Here is a 14,549-nt window from a genome sequence, read left to right as displayed (position 1 = left end):
GATTCAGTCATACACACAAAGGCAACAATGTGTTTGTATGTTTGTCTAGGGGAGTGGGCACCTAAATTTTTTTTTTTTTTTTTTTTTTTTGGTGTTTAGTCTTAGATTTACAGGTAGAAATCTGAGGAAGAAAAAGGAAATGCTCTTACCCTTCTGGTGCCTCCCCCTTTAGGGAGTATTGATTAATTAAATGAAAGAATAAATAAGTGACTACTCCACTCGGGCTATTTGTCTCCTCCATCTGAACTCTCTTGACTTTTGTAAATGAGTGTAAAATAGAGATTTTGATTTTTAAAAAAAATTTTTTTTTTAACATTTATTTATTTTTGAGACAGAGAGAGACAGAGCATGAACGGGGGAGGGTCAGAGAGAGGGAGACACAGAATCCGAAACAGGCTCCAGGCTCCGAGCTGTCAGCACAGAGCCCGACGCGGGGCTCGAACTCACAAATTGCGAGATCATGACCTGAGCCGAAGTCGGCCGCTTAACCGACTGAGCCACCCAGGCGCCCCGAGATTTTGATTTTTTAATAAGACCTGTGCTTTTAACGAGGTTATTTTTTTTCCACAAAAGTCATGGTAAAAGATTCTGTGAAACTTTTATTAGACATCAAATGGAATTTCTTTCCTTCCTCCCTTTTTCAACAATTTTCTCCATGGGTTTGTGTTTGTGATTAGATAATTACAGCACTCCATCCAGACCTTGAATTTATATTGCATTGTGAATGTGTAATAGTTATTCATTCTTATGGTTAGAAAAATTTATTATTATTAATTATAATTATAGTATGCACTAACAGAATTATAATTAATCTTCATTGTATTACCTAAATAAAATATTAAGGTTATCAACACCTGGAAATTATGGAGATTTCTGGCAAGGTGTATACTTTCAACTCTGAGCAGCTTAATCCTTTTTCTTTCAATCTCTTGGTGCAATAGAAATATATGCAGTTAGATGGGGTTCCCATCAAGGTACAAAATAGCAGAGGAAGGCAGAAGCTTCAGCTACACAGACAGGCACAGGAGAAGACTCAAAGAAGCCCATATTCTGTGGGACCACAGCGAATACCAGGTATAAGCCAGAAATTGAGAATTTCAGGAACTGATTTAAACAAAAATCCTACATATTTGTGTTAGCTTAAAAAGACTCAACCTATTTATGATCAAATGATTAGTACAGATTAATAGAAAAGAGAAGAGAGAAAAGGTATTGACAATTGTAGGTTGGCTCCAATAAGTTCCAAAGGCCAGCAGCAGAATGTGAACCCTGATTCTTTCCTGGCTTGTCTGTATTATTTGGAGTTAGAATTGTCTAAATACCATGAGTAATAGGGAACTTCTCTGAAGGGTAAGTTAGTGCCCTGATTAACACTTTCTGATAATTCAACTGGAAACATAATTGAGAAGCTTTGTCCTGACAGTTTCTCAGTGATGGGAGAGATATGCACAGTCACTCTGCTTGGAACTTTATCAGTTTATTCCTAAATCCTGGCAGAACAAATTCAACACCTGCCTGGTCATTGCTGTTGCCTTTTTCATGCTTAAGAAAAAGGGCCTGGTCCTTAACACCACAATACACCTTCTTTCTCCCTCTCTTTTCAAACTCTACAAGTAGAGTTTGAAGTATTTCCACAATATTCTATCCACAATATTTCTGAAAGATAAGTGATATAGTATGCTTGCTATTCTCTGAAAATACTCTTGCAGTGTTTAGTTTCTAGCTTATAAAGTTTCCATTGATATTTCTGTACATCCTATCTCTTACGAAGTTTGTGTTTGGATTAGGTTTTATCCTTTTGTGATTAACACTGATATAAATTATATTGATGTAACCCTTGCTATTTATCATATTCCTCTTCAGAGGAGTTTAAAATGCTTTAGACATTCCATGTCAAAATGCTTTCATGTTCTATGCTGGCTTACATCCAATTAGTTTATTTCATTATTCAAATACCTAGATACTCATGTAAAATTAATTTATCTTATAAAAAGAAATTTAAGAAAATGAAAAGGACAGGGTTCACTTCTGTCATACGTTCTCTTCTGAGTCATTTAATAGAATGTTTAGGCTCCAGGTAATTCTATTGTGGCCATACATCACCACATTGGATTGTCAAGTGGATATTGTGTTTTAATCTAAGGCTAAGATAAACAACATAAACTGTAGATAAACAACAATTGAAGAGACAACAGTTAAAAAGGACACCAAATTGTCACCAGGTATTAAAACTAATTTTATAGTTCTTCAGTTTCTTGAGTTAGTATTCACATTTTTTAAAGGTACATGTTAATCATTCTTGCGTCCAGAGCACAAAAAACAGTAGTTATAGAGAAAGCATCTTACTACAAATTTCAAGAAAACAACATCTGGGATAATGATTTAAAGTGAATTTTGAATGTAGAGAACAGAGACCTTTTAGATACTCCAGAAAGTTCCATTTTTCCTGATCTGTAATACATTCCAATAAACAGAGTTCCTTAATAAACTGCAGAAAACTTCCTAGAAATCTCTTCCCTACTTTTGTATGATAGGATATTAAAAAGCCTTGGAAAAGGTTCTGCTTGAGTTAAAAAAAAAAAAAATTAAAACAATAAAGTCCAGGTGTCCTTCCTTTTTTACTCCAGGTTCTTAGACCTTCAGTTCCTTAGATAAAGTTCATGTGGATATTAGAATCTAATAATCTGCCTAAGTTAAAATTTGTTCTCAATTTATTGCCAGAAATAATTAGAAGTCCTCATTTTAAAATCAGTCAAGATAGGGACACATTGCTGAATGACATTTCTAAGAACTTTCTATTAAATAAGAGGAACAGTATAGATCATTTTCTTGACATTTGTAGTGGTAAAACCCCTGCACTATATTGCTTTTGGTTTCCTGTAGGCATGGTTGCAGAAAGAGTGAAAAGAATGTGCTTTTTAAAAATAAGGATTCTATGGGGTGCCTGGGTGGCGCAGTCAGTTAAGCGTCCGACTTCAGCCAGGTCACGATCTCGCGGTCCGTGAGTTCGAGCCCCGCGTCGGGCTCTGGGCTGATGGCTCGGAGCCTGGAGCCTGCTTCCGATTCTGTGTCTCCCTCTCTCTCTGCCCCTCCCCCGTTCATGCTCTGTCTCTCTCTGTCTCAAAAATAAATAAAACGTTGAAAAAAAATTAAAAAAAAATAAAAAATAAATAAAAATAAGGATTCTAGGGGTACCTGGGTAGCTCCTTTGGTTAAGCATCTGATTTTGGCTCAGGTCATGATCTCATGGTTTGTGAGTTCAAGCCCTCCATAGGGCTCTGTGCTGGCAGTGGGGAGCCTGCTTGGGATTCTCTCTTTCTCTGCCCTTCCCCTGCTCCATACCTGCTCTCTAAATAAATAAATAAGTAAATAAACAAACATACATTAAAACAAAAATAAGGATTCTAACCCAAGAAAGTTAGAAAGAACCCTAAAAAAGTCACCAAAATTCATTTTAAATCTGCTAATACCTGGTTACAATATGGCGACTTCTCACTAATTTGTAACTTCAAGTGTTGTTACTTCACAATTGGCTTTCCATTGCAATACCCCTTACATCCATTTCTCTATTTCCAGGGTCCCTGAATAGCCCTCAGGGACTCTGGAGCCTCTGAGGTTTGCCACTAGCCACAGGTAAGTCATACTGTGACAAGAAGCTCTGTGAACCCCCTCAAATATATGAATGTAATGGGGGAATTCATTTATGTATAGCATATATTATGTTCCTACAAACTTCATTATACAATGCCAACTCTGGGTCCTTTTACCTTGTACCAGAGCAGGTCCTAGATGATCCATCTACCTTCAATCTGAGCTCTGGCATTTAAGTTTGTTTCTAGCAATTTAATTACTTCTGACTTTGGGAAATATTTTGTTGTTTTTATTTGCTGTTTAAAGTAAAAACTGTCACCTGACTTCTCCCCCCCCCACCCCCCCCCCCGAAATATTCCCACTTTTTTGCAAACTTGAGTAAAACCACCGTGAATGCTGGAACTGTTCTCAGACTTCTTGGCATATTACTATACAGGCAACTGGTCTTGTTGGCCCTAGGTTTCTTAGTCACAGCCGCTGGTAATCCATTTCCTTCTTGGCTGTTAGGGAAGGGCCTGATTAACCAATCCAACAAATTCCATGCCCCACCCCCTGCTTCCTTTGGTTAGTTCTCTGCTTTAGCCTCAGGCTTCTTGCCAGGTTGGACTGAGAGTGATCAAATTGCCTTTGCATTGGAGCCAGCAACCAGCAAGGGCACAATGCTGTTTATCTGCCCTCCACTCCACACTTGTCTTTTCTACATCAAAAGTCCTGCTTCCTTTTAATTGTTGGTCATTCTTTTTCTTCCTAAGGAAACCCACCATTTCTCCTATTTGTTTTATATAATCAATCAATGATTTTGTTACAATTTTACCTCCTTGTTCCACGTAACACATGACTGAATTTCACTTAACTTGGTGAGAGACTTGACTGTAGCAGTAAATGAAGTAAGCAAAAACAAAATCTTTTCACCTCTCCAGAAGGTCATGTGCTAAACCTATTAGAGCAATACAAACTGGAATCATTCAGAAATGTTAGATATTTACAATTTTCACAAATATGAAAATGTTTTAGTCATAGAGTTTCACTTAAAGCAGATTCCTTCTTGGAATCGTCTTTGCCAAGATTAGTACATGGAAAGATCTCAAGAAGAAGTAAAATTTTTAACATGTCAAGGTACATTTGGCAAAGAGAATGACTCATCTTCATGAATTCTGTGTGCATTAAAGGTTCAGTTGGGCAGCCAGGTGATCGGTAGGAGTGGGTTATTTACCTGGGAGGACCTGGAAAGCTTTTTACACAGAGTCAACAGGATTGTTGTTAAGCAGCGAGTCGGCAAACATGGGAAGGTTGTCATTAAACAATGTTGGGATTCAGAACTGTTGACGTTTATTTGCTTTTCAACTCCTCAACTGCTCATGGAGAGATCCAAGCTATCTAAAAAGAAAAGCCACATGCATCATTGCTCTCCTTCTCTCCCTTTTTAAAGCCCTTGGCAACCTTAAGACAGGGTGAAACAATTCTTTACCACCAGGACTTTTTCACATGGGCTTCCATAACGGGCTTTGGAGGGGGGTTCATGAACTCCTGCAAATATAGGTGGCATTTGATGTATAATTATGTGCATATGGAGAGTCTGTTTGGGTGTGGTGAGAGAGTTACGCTTTTTTTTTTTTTTTTTTTAATTAGATTTTTAAAGGGATCTGTGAAACAGTTTTCAAACTACTACTCTGGGGTCTAAATTGAGTGTTTTTACTAATGTGGGTGGGAAGGGGAAAAAGAACATGGGGGTGTGATGCATACTGTTCCCATACATGAGTTTTAAAAGTCTGGCCAGCTAGGTAGACGTGGAAGTAAGACAGAGAACCCTGGTTACTGCTGCAAAATAAGAATAGTATGTCGGGAGCAACTGAGTGGAAAGAGAGAAAATTAATGTAGCCCCTCCAGGAAAGGTCATCAGGACACCTTCATCTTATTCAATCAGATAGGGGTTTCAGGCTTTTGTACTTATTGGAAAACTGACAGCTTTTCTAAGGGTCTCACATACCGATTCCACCCCAGGTATAAATGGGTCCAGGACCTACTTGCTATTGCACTTGGCTTATCATACAGTTCTGAGACTTATATCCAGAGACCTCTACACAGCCCTCTATTTGCTAAATAAAGAGAAACTGACAGATCAGGATTTGTGCTGCTCCATCCCCAAATCTGGGTAGTTTCCCCAAATCCCATCAAGGTAGATTTCAGAAACGGTAATCTAACTTCGAAAATTCTGGTATCTTATTTCTGCTTATTTCACAGCCAGTCAACATCAGAGATGCCCCCCACCCCACCCCCACCCCAACAGAAGGGATCACCACCTTTGACTATTCCTTCCTCATTCACTCAAGGGATCCAGATCCATATCCACCATATGAAAACAATAAAAACAACAAATTTTGCTCCAGTTTGCTGGCCCCTGCTTCCAAGGTATGCCTCCTGCCCATAGAAGATCTGTTTGTTTTATCATAGTTTTTCAGAGAAAAGTCAGTTAAAAACCTATATTCTTTTTTGGGGTTTATGGTTCATTTGAAGTATTGTGCCTCATTTGCCTGGTCTCTTCAAGAAATTGCTCGGTTGGTGCCTTATCAGCTTCACTCCTCACAGCATGTAAACCAATGACTGTTGGGCTATTACCACCTGCAAGGCATCTCCCCCCACCAACTTTTTTCTTTTCTTTTGGAAGGGGATGGGGGTGGTGGAAATCAAATTTAGACTCCCCTTGAAGTTTTAGAGAACACTCTTAAAATGGACTCTTTTGCTTCCTACAATCCTTCCAGGTAACTGCACGCACACAAACTCCATTTCCACAGAATGTGAGATTTTACTCATCAAAAAGTCTTCATAATCAACTGACAACCTATCTGCTTCAACAGTGTTGAATCTCTTTCAGTATTTCAAATATGTCTGTGTCTACTGATGCTATGTTAGTTCTTAAGTCTCAAAATTATCCTTTAGCATTAAAATAAAACCTGCATTGTTGAAACCTAAGTACCTTGGGTATAAAATTCTGAATAGTTATTTGCATATGATGGTGACAAGTGATAGCGTGGGGTGAAGCATAAACATATGGTTTCTAATTTCGTGGACTTCAAATACAACTTACCCCCTAAAAGCTAAAGAGATGTTTAACTAAAAGTTAACGAGATTAGTTTCCTATAATTGCTAATAGCAAGTTAGTGGTTTAAAACAACACAAGTGTATTCTCTTACAGTTCTGGAGACCCAAAGTCTGAAATGGCTTCCACCAATGCTGCATTCCTCCCGGAGACTGGAGGGAAGAATCCATTTCCTTGTCTTTTCCAGCTTGCAGAGGCTAACTATAGTCCTTGGCACTTGACCCCTTGCTCTATCTTCAAAGACAACAACACAGCATACAAATCTCTCTGACCTTCCCCCACTCTCCCTCTTATATGGACCCTGTGATTACAGTGGGCCCATGTGAATTACCCAGAATGCTCTTCCCAGTTTAAGAGCCTGAACTTAGTCACACCTGCAAAGTCCCTTTAACCATGGCACGTCACATATTCACAGGTTCTGAACATTAGCATGTGGACATCCGGGGTGTGGGGGTTGGGGGAGGCATTATTAAGCCTAACAACAGTAAATTGTCTACAATATAATGCTTACTCTAAAGAAGATAGTTATTCTTTAAAATTTCATTAGAATTCAAGGTATTTACTTTTCATTAGACAAGTTAATCACAGTCAGGTCAGAACTGTTAAAGTAAATTCGAATGAGAAACTTTCCAATTCCACTCCACAAATGTGTTTTTAGAGCAAGTATAGACTAGAACATTGAGAAAATACTACACAGCTCTTTGGGTGAAAGTTGTCAAGGTAATTTCTTTCTGGTCTGTGGTTTTCTCCACAGATGTTGCAAATAAATCAGAACAAGGATGGAGGAATGGCATGGGAGTTAAATATTCTCTAAACTGCTGACAAACCATAAAAACTGTCTTCAGTCCGTATTCCCAGTAAAGGAATTACATAGCTGGTGTGTCCTGTAGTTCTGACTTTCCCAAATTTTGTAACTTTTTGCCTTCGGACACAGAACAGCCGAGCTCCGCCAGGTTCTTCAGGTGGCTGATGATCATGAGGCTCATTCTTTCGCTGTTCCCTCTCAGTGCCTTTCGTCCCCACTGATGCTGAGTGACAGGCGGTGAAGGTGGAGCAGGTGTGCAGTGTCGGCCTTTGGCGTGTTGACACAGGACTTGAAGGAGACTTGAATTTTTAAAAATTGCTTTCAGGAGAGGGGAACCAAAGGCATGACAGACTCTCAGAGGAAATCACACACACCTGTTTTTTGTTTTGTTTTGTTTTTGCTTTGTTTGTTTGTTTGTTTGTTTTTGGATTTGCCGCTCTAGGCAGTTTCAGAAAACAAACCCTAGAATAAAACCATCAATATGAGCACACCTTTGTGCTGTTCAACATTATTCCAACAAGGTAAGTAGCACTTTCTGACCAGGCTCAGGGTATTCCCCCCCCCCCCTCTCCTTTTTATTCTAAACATAGAACTAATTTACCTTTCCGGGGAACAAGTCATTCTTTTAAGATCACATTTGGATAAAGCAATCTGGGAGATAACACTGACAATGTTTAATTACTGATAGTTCTCATTTTTAACCCTTGAAGACAAAAATCTAAAGTATCTTTGCACAAAAATATATTGGAATAAGATTTAAATACAAGAATATAATTTATACTTGTGTGTGTAATAAACATGTACCCTACTCAGAAATTAGCATTATTAAGTTAGATATTTTTACGATCTGATATTTTTGCCCACTTTGGGCCTAGGTACAATTGTATACTGGTAAATTCATAACAAAAGTTTCTCTAGGGAAAGACAAACCCTGATTTGCAGCGTTTGCTGATTTCTCTGGTGTTAAAATATACTCCCACTAATGCCAATTTCAAGCAACCATCCTGAAGTCACTGAAGTAGGGATGGGGAATGATGGCCATAGTTGGTTCTCCTGAGCTGGTATAGGAGAGGGTTTCCTGGGCTGGTGTAAGTATCTACAGATAATATGCCTGAGAGGATTCAGGTAGTTAACAACAGGATACATTCAGAATGATTGAACCCTGGTTCTGAAATGGAGAACTACATACATTTTGCTATCAGTAAACTATAAGGATATATAAGAGGATCTGTAACCAAGAACATAATTTCTGACTTCAGATGGTCTGGATTCTTCTTCTAAATTCTGGAAATTCTCTTCTCTGTGTCCTATCCTGCTTGTTCTGGAAAACTGAATCTTGCTTCAGGGCTTTAGTAAAAATCACAGGAAGGCCTGACTTCTTACATATACATTTGACACCAAGCATACTTTATATATGGAGTTTTCCCCAATCGCTCTGTGTGAAGAATTTGAGTTCTTCCTGATATCAGCTGAAAATATCAGATGCCTATTCCTTTGTGTGGAAATTTCCTGAAACTAAAGCTTTAGACTCCCTGACCTGATAGAGTGTGTGAGTTTTCCACCAGGCTGTCTTCTCTGTATCTTCTCTGCTGTGCAGTGGCAAAAGTTCTGAACTAATGTACAAGAGACACTTGTCTGCCTCCCACTCCTAGCCTCAGTACTGCCTTAGAGAACACTGTTCTGGGCCACTGCATTAGAGATTTGACTCCAGCTGTCTGTTAACTGTGTCCCTTTCCATTGAGTCTATGGCCCCAATTCTAGGACCACTGTCTGGATTCCAGAGTCCCCAGAATTCCCTGCCCAACACAGGCACTGAGCACATTGGGCCTGCACTGGGCTCTTTGTCTCGAGGGTTGATGGTGCCATCTGCCAAGATTTTGCTTAAGGTCAACTGTTCTTATTGAAGACAGAACTGTGCCTGAAGGGCTACGATGCATCTTAAATTTGAACCTGGATTTCTAGGTCGAGGACATAGATAGGAACATATTTCATTCAAGCGTTGGCTTAAACTTTTAAGTATTTAGACATAGTATACGGGCCCTCATTTGTACTCTCTATCATACTCCCTTTTCTCCTTTAAGTACGACAATGTAGCTAAGTAAGGATAAGTTTTGCAAGAAGGAAAAGTTCCAATAAAGGGGCATGAGCATGGGAATCAGTTTATCAAAGTATGAAAAGCCAATGCCCAGGTGTCGTCGCCAGGGAGAATGTGATTAACCTAGCCCTGGGAGCTGCTGTGAGGACATACGTCAATGCCTAGGCTAGCAGCAAGACCAGTCGACAGCAACAGTCTGATATTGGACAGAGACCCACTTGCTCCTCCTCACTGACCTCCTGACTCTCCCTCTACAGGCCACCACTCTCCTCTAGGTGTGCCAAGGAGAACTAATGATTGATTGTCCTGGGATAAAAGGACACAGGAGTTATTGGCTCAGAGTTGTGGACTCTCATGCCACCCTTGTCTCATTTCTTCTACCATGGTCAGACTGTGACTTGCTGAAGTGATCCAACCAGTGGACGTCTTAAACTCCTTTGGGAGGGAAGAGTCATTTCTGCATGGACTCTGGGCTGAAAAAATAAACTTTCTCACTATGCAGCACATGGTCTTTCCTGTACCATGTCACTAACCGCTTTTCCAAACTTATGAGCTGCAGTACCTCTAGGACATTACTATAAAACTGCTGCCTGCTCAATATTATTTAGGCTACATGTATGAACACACTATTTCCCAAGGCTCATTCAGCAAAACCTATGTCAGTTAGGAATCCAAGTTAAGACAACATCTAAATTGATGTCATTTTATGGACTCAAAAAATGATACTGTACAAATTCCACAACATGGTTATTTCCAAGAAGGTCCCAGTTAGTGCACATGTAATAATAATGCTTATTTCAGGAGTAAGTACTTCTTGTAGAAAGGATATTCAAGTAATCTTCTAAAACACTTAGATTAACACTTTTATGAACTGAACTGGGAAAATAAATAAAAAATCAATTACCTAGGATTTGGGGATAATCTAAGTACTGTGAAGTCTGCAGCAAAAGTATGACAATATTCCTACCTTTATGATGCTACCAGTTTGGTAGAGACAAATCTAATACACCAAAACAAGAGTAGAAAATGAAAGATAGTAAATTGCCCTGAACTGGCAAGTGGTATTAACTCCTTAAGTGCTATAGGCAATTGAGGGCAGGAGGAAATTCACAAAGGAAAGTTAAGGAAAGCTTCTCAGAAAACATTGGCTTTGAGCTGTACACAACAGACGTGTGGTAGAAGGGGGAGAATCCCAGGGTATAGAAATGTGTTAAGTGCGATGGATAATTTTATGTGTCATCTTGACTGAGCCATGGCGTGCCCAGATATTTGGTCAAACATTATTCTGGGTATTTCTGTGAGACTGTTTTTTTGGATGAGATTAACATTTAAATCAATAGACTGAGTAAAGAAGTTGTCCTCTCAAATGTGGATGGGCCTCATCCAACCCTTGAAAGCCTAAATAAAACAAAAAAGACTGACCCTCCCCTAGAGTAAGAAAGAGTTTTTTCCTGCCTGACTGCTTTCAAACTGAGACACAGGGTTTTGTTTTGTTTTGGTTTTTGTTTTTTTCCCTGATTGTGAACTCAGACTGCAACTTTGGTTCTTTCTGGGTCTTGAGCCTGCCAGCATTTGGACTAGAACTTACACCATCAGCTCTCCTGATTCTCAGGCCTTCAGACTCAGACTGGAACTAAACCATCAGCTCTCTAGGGTCTCTAGCATGTTAACTCACCCTGCAGATCTTGAGAGATTTGCCAGCCTCCATGATTTCGCAATCCACTTCCTTATTATCTATCTATCTATCTATCTATCTATCTCCATCCTTTTAGTTCTGTTTCCCTAGAGAACTCTGACTGATACAATAAGTAAAGACACACAACATTTGCAGGATAATGTAAATGCAAAGTTTGACCTGACCAAATTAGAAAATATATGTGATGAGGAAATTCAAGATAAAGTTGTTTTGATAGAGTAGAAAATGATGGGAAGCTAAGAAGAAGGGTGTAGACTGGCAATGTAGTCAAGGTATCCCACTTCTAAGGAAATCACATTCTCACTTGTCACTTCTGTTACTCTTTTCCACTCAGCCCAAATTTGAGGATTTAATCTCAATATTGCATCCCCAAGTACTCACTGCCAATCATGTGGCATTAAGTGTGCTAGATTAAACCTTTTAAAAATCACCTGCAGATCTGGATAGAATGTACTCAGATTCTGGTTCAGTGGGCTCAGGTAGAACCTGAGTTTTGCATTCCCAAGAGATGCAGATGCTGCTTTGAGGACCATACTTTGAGTAGGGGACATCCCTTGTTTAGTTAATGCTGCTTGAATCAAGGAGCCCCTGAAGAAATACTACCTGGCCTCGGGACAAATAAGGCTTGGCCTGGGAAAAAGACGGAACCTGGCTGCAGGTAACCTCCTACATATTGTCCTGGGAACAGACTGGTAAAAATTTGCGAAATCATAGAACAAAATTTAAGAGGAAATAAAAATTCATCTGGAATATGTCATTTGAGGTAAGCCTCATGATTCTGTGAGAAACAATGTGAACATCCATTTTACTAACAGTAAAAGATATGGCATTCTAAAATCTGAATTCTGAGAAGCATTTGATGTAATTGTTTATAAATGCTAATATTAGTTGTAGTTGGCCTTGGTAAAAGCTTGATAGGAAGAAGTCAGGGATTTAGGCAATTCAACTGGAAGCTTTTGACTCGGTTTTCTCCAAGGAGAGGTAGCACAAATAACAACAAAATAAATATAGGTATTGTGGTAAAAAAATAAAGCCAAGAAGAAATTGATTAATAGGAGTTTCTGGTAAACAACACACACTTACACACATACCCAGGCATGTGCTTTTATCACCCCCTCTATACATTTATGTATTTTGTTGTTGTTGTCAATGTTGAGCTAGGTTAAAGAAGCAATGATGAAGTGCAATTGTATCTGTGTTTGTGCTGCTGGTTGTTTGGAGTGATGGGTTTCATGGAAAGTACAAATAGGAAGTTAACTTGAATTTCAGTGTTAACACTTAATAAATCGAAGGCATTCTGTCTTGATTTAGTTCAAAAACACTCAACGACAAACTTATGAACATCTAAAATATACCAACACTGTGCTAGTTGCTTCAGAACAATATGAAGAAAAAGACTGGGTCCTGGTCCCCATGGAGATTAATTATTTAAGAGCCCTATGTTGCATTTGCCTGCAGGATCATATCACCTACTTGCTCTATGACTGTGAGGAATTTATGTCATCTTCCTAAATTTGGGTAAGATGAGATTAGTAACAGTATCTACCTAATAAAATTACTGAGAAGATTAAATGAGAAATCTGGCAAATGCTAGACTACAGTGCCCAGAACTTACTAAATGCTCGACATTTGCTACTTTGCCCGATACTCTTGAACTTAAAGGGGGGGCTTTTAAGTCTTTTCCTTGAAGCAACACCAAGTCTATGTATGTTAACATTACTCTATTCCAATACGTTACTTTTGGAAGGCAGCTATGCTCACCACCATACCACCAACGCCCGCTACTCCAATACATTACTTTTGAAGTTTGTAGCCAGTTATACTGATATACAGTCTCATACTCCTTCACAGACACATAATTTGGCTCCATATATAGAATAAAATGAGCTTTGTTAGAAATTGTCTTTTATTTCCTGTACCATTCCATTGTTCACACGATATATAGAGGACATAGCAATATTCTGTACTTGTTAAGTTTAAGCCAACCAACCCTACTACCTGAACACATTTTCCTTCCTTTATTCTCCTGTATATATATTCCACCTATTTTGAGGTCTTGTTTATGAAGATAAACATAGTAGATATAAAACTTATTTGAAAAGAGGTCACATACAAATTGAATATAATTTATTACAGTGATAATTATGATTTTCTTTTCATAAGCTTACTTTCAAATATATATGTATCATCTCCTAAAACTCAATTATTTGGCCTTTCCCCCTTTGTAGTTCATACAAAGGTAATTTGGTTCAAAATTCTTAAACTGTATCCTGATATACTGAAATCAGTAGTTAGCAAGTGTGTGCCTTGCTTAGTTAGGTGCAGACAGACCTGTCTCAGAACAATGTTTTTAAATGTTTAAATGCATAAAATAAAATACATATAATTACAAAGGAAATGGATTATAGAGAAATAGGCATCTAAACATTAAAAAACAAATTTGTAAATATGTATATCAATGTGTATTTATTAAAACATTAAAGATCTCTTATTGCCATATCAAATGAACAATGAGTGAAAACTGTATTTCAAGGTATCTACAACAACTCTGCTATGATATGAAGTTCTGTTATTTGTCTCTCTGACAGTCACAGGTGATCATTACTACTTTAGTTGTTTGTCATCTACATTCATATAATCAAAAGAAACACTAAATTTCCATTCGAAGTTAGTGAAATCAGATCTCTTTTCTCATCCAAGTACATGAACCTTCTATATTCTATCTAGGGACCTTTCAGGATCTGCAGAATCTAGATTACAAATCCCTGATTTAGACTGCGTCTTAGTGTCTTTACAGCATTTCAAGCTACTAAGTCCCTTGCTCCTCCTGCATTTTACTCCTTCTCTGTTGCCTGCTCAACTGCTGACACCCACTCTTCCACTAAGGCTCAGCACACCATTTCCAAGAAGCGGTGGTTGAGATGGGTGCCAATTTCCTGAATCTCACTGCCTCCTTATCAAAGCGCTTAGAAAATTGTATTTAATCATTATTTTACTAGTTTCTCTCCTCTAGCTGACTTTGGAACTGCTTGAAGACAGTGATGAGTCATTTATTTGTTTTCATTCATTTATTATCAGGGATGTACTAAGTGACCAACTCCATGCCTGTCTGTGAGGATACAGTGGTAACAATGTATAATCCAATGTATAGTCCTTAATGAGCTTTATGAGTAAACACTGGTAGGGGTGAGGTCTGGAAAGAGATGAAAAAGCAGGTTAAGTGCTCTGATAGGGGTAAGGACAAGGACTAGGGGTCATCACATGA

General features: G+C 38.6%; 2 long non-coding RNA genes across 4 annotated transcripts in view; one reads left to right on the top strand and one right to left on the bottom strand.

Annotated features, from left to right (window-relative positions):
• LOC109502843 overlaps positions 1-6,561 on the top strand; it is a 29,500-nt gene extending 22,939 nt beyond the window's left edge. For both annotated transcript variants that reach the window (XR_002161715.2, XR_006583522.1), the window contains 2 exons: positions 5,833-6,000; positions 6,351-6,561. This is a non-coding gene — a long non-coding RNA (uncharacterized LOC109502843). The remainder of the gene's footprint in view (positions 1-5,832; positions 6,001-6,350) is intronic.
• The window catches only part of LOC123379265, a 29,936-nt gene extending 22,834 nt beyond the window's left edge, over positions 1-7,102 (bottom strand). The window contains exons 1-2 of one of the 2 annotated variants that reach the window (XR_006583520.1): positions 6,783-7,102; positions 4,805-4,968 (exon numbers count right to left, since the gene is read on the bottom strand). This is a non-coding gene — a long non-coding RNA (uncharacterized LOC123379265). The remainder of the gene's footprint in view (positions 1-4,804; positions 4,969-6,782) is intronic. The other variant, XR_006583521.1, reaches the window with a different exon arrangement.
• Positions 7,103-14,549: the final 7,447 nt, after the last annotated feature.

This window comes from Felis catus, chromosome C1 (genome assembly GCF_018350175.1).
Source record: "Felis catus isolate Fca126 chromosome C1, F.catus_Fca126_mat1.0, whole genome shotgun sequence".
Lineage (NCBI taxonomy): Eukaryota > Metazoa > Chordata > Mammalia > Carnivora > Felidae > Felis > Felis catus.
The sequence above is the reverse complement of the archived record's forward strand: the minus strand, read 5'-3'. Positions and strand labels throughout refer to the sequence as shown.